General features: G+C 42.7%; 1 protein-coding gene across 2 annotated transcripts in view; it reads right to left on the reverse strand.

The window, feature by feature from the left end:
• The window catches only part of EXPH5 (exophilin 5), a 92,651-nt gene that overhangs the window by 19,419 nt on the left and 70,962 nt on the right, over positions 1–2,270 (reverse strand). The window lies entirely within an intron of this gene.

Here is a 2,270-nt window from a genome sequence, read left to right on the forward strand (position 1 = left end):
AAATGCAAGTGCGAAGCAGAAATGTGAATGAAAGACATCTATGTATGAATCCTCAGACTGGATTTTCAAATCTCAAGAATGTCAGATTAGCTCTAAATGTCTTATAACTTCTAGGTATTTGTATTTCTTTTTACATTCCTTTTTCTGCTTCAGATCCTGTGGCTCTCAGACAGAAGAGGATGGTCAGTTTGAATTCTTCTCCCAGGAAAATCTTTTAGTACAGAAATAGCCTGGAGCAGGGCTCTGTCCTCTTAAGGGGCAAAACCAGATGGGAAGGTAAGTTTATTTATTTATTTCTTCAGAGAGAGAAATATGCACCAGAAAGAGAGTCTTTACTCTCTGATCCATCCCAGCCAGAACCTCCCAGGATAACGAGCACATGCTGCCCAATCTGTAGAGGGAGGCCTCAAGACATGAATCTGGTACCTTCCCACATGGCCTCAGGGTTGCAGTGTGTTGCATTTCTGCTGAGCTATTGCAACTGGTCTAAGATTCAGGTTTTAAAATCATGACCACTATTTATCAGTGTGACCTTGAGCATGATCTGTTTTAGTTTGTTTTGTTTTGTTTTTGAGAGGTTTTTGCTATAGGGTGTGTGCGCACGCCAGACAGACAGAGAGACAGAAAGTGAGAAATCACCCCCTGTGGGGATGGCCACACTGCAATCCCTTCTCCAGTCTCCTCTTGGGACCTTGGGCATGCACGCATGCGCCCGGCGTGAGTTTTAAGCCACTGGGTCTAGGACGCGAACCGCGGTCAACTATGTGGGAGTCCAGCGACATAGCCATTACCCTAACTGCTGGTCCCTTATCTTTAAATTCTCAAAATCTTAGTTTCTTTATCTTTAATACAGGACACTAACAGTGCCCTGTTTCATAGATTTTCTCTGGGGATTAAGTACAATGATCTTTGTCAAGTGCTTGGATGATAATAAATTCCCCCTAAGAGTGTAGCAGTTGTTGGTGCTGTTGTCATGGTTGGACTGGAGCATACACAGGAGAGAACAGTGTTATGATCTAGAAAGAAGTAGCATCACTCTGAAGAAGAGGCTTCTTTTTATTTTTGAAGACCCTCTGTTTATATGCACTGCTTACCAGAATTCTACCCCATACTTTTTTTGGGAGGGGGACAGGGGGAAGATACAACAGTAGTTACTAGTACTGAGGCCACAGTCAATTGAAAAATGCCTCTACCCTCTTAGATCCTTTGCAAAACTCTATCTTTCTTTCATCTGGAAACCAAGGAGTTATACAGACAGACACAGGCATATGTAGATAAAAGTTATGACCACAAGAAAGCAGAAACAGACAACATAAAGCTTCTCAATCTTGTAAGCATGTGAACACAGTCATGAATTTAGATTTAAGCCTCTGGTGGTAGGTCACGTTGGGACAATCCCTCATATGAACTTAGTCAAGACAGATGTGTCTCTCCTATCAGTGGTTTCCTTTTTGAATACAAATGATGATCATACTCAGAAAGGATCCAGTCCAGATCCATGCTGACTTGCAAAGATATCTGTGGCTGCCTGTGGCCTCTTTCTCTGTGCAGTACTCTAGAGCTGTCCAGGAGTGACATGTGAAATTTTAGAGATGCCAGTGAAGGTGTGAGTGAAAACACAGTGGCCTTCCTCTTTCCTAGAAGAGCCTACTGTCAAGCACTAGAGCCAACTATTCAATAGAGAGCAACTGTGGTTGGGAAACTGAACTCTCAAGGAGAAATCTAAGCTTCTAGAGTGAATTTAAAGCTGATCCAGGGAGGGGGAGCAGTAGGTGGCATGGTGGTTAGGGTGCTGGACTCCCACATAGCTGATCATGGTTTTAATTTAGGACCTGGTGGCTTGAAAAATAATGCCAGGCAGGGACTGGCAGGTGGCATGGTGGTTAAAGACACTGGACTCCCACATGACCGACCATGGTTTGAGTGCTGGACCTTGGACCTGGTGGCTTGCTTTCTCGCTTTCCCTTTCTCTCTTTCTCTCTCTCCCTCTCTGATCAAATTAAAATAAATAAAAGTTAAATAACATAATTCTTAAAAAAAAAAAAAAGAAAGAAAGAAAGGAAGAAAGAAAGATAGATCATACCAGGCACATGTGCTTACATGCCCAAAATCCTAGGAGGAGAATAGAGGAGACCACATTGTGCTGTGGCCATCCCCCGGGAGGTAATTTTTCACTTTCCCTCTCTCTGTCTCTGTCCAGGGAGCATACGTTCCCTTTTGAAAAAAAAAAAAAAAAAAAAAAAAAGCCAAGGAGAAGGTTATTTGAAAAA

The sequence above is a fragment of the Tupaia chinensis genome, unplaced genomic scaffold (genome assembly GCF_000334495.1).
Source record: "Tupaia chinensis unplaced genomic scaffold, TupChi_1.0 Scaffold000311_2, whole genome shotgun sequence".
In the NCBI taxonomy this organism is placed as follows: Eukaryota; Metazoa; Chordata; class Mammalia; order Scandentia; family Tupaiidae; genus Tupaia; species Tupaia belangeri.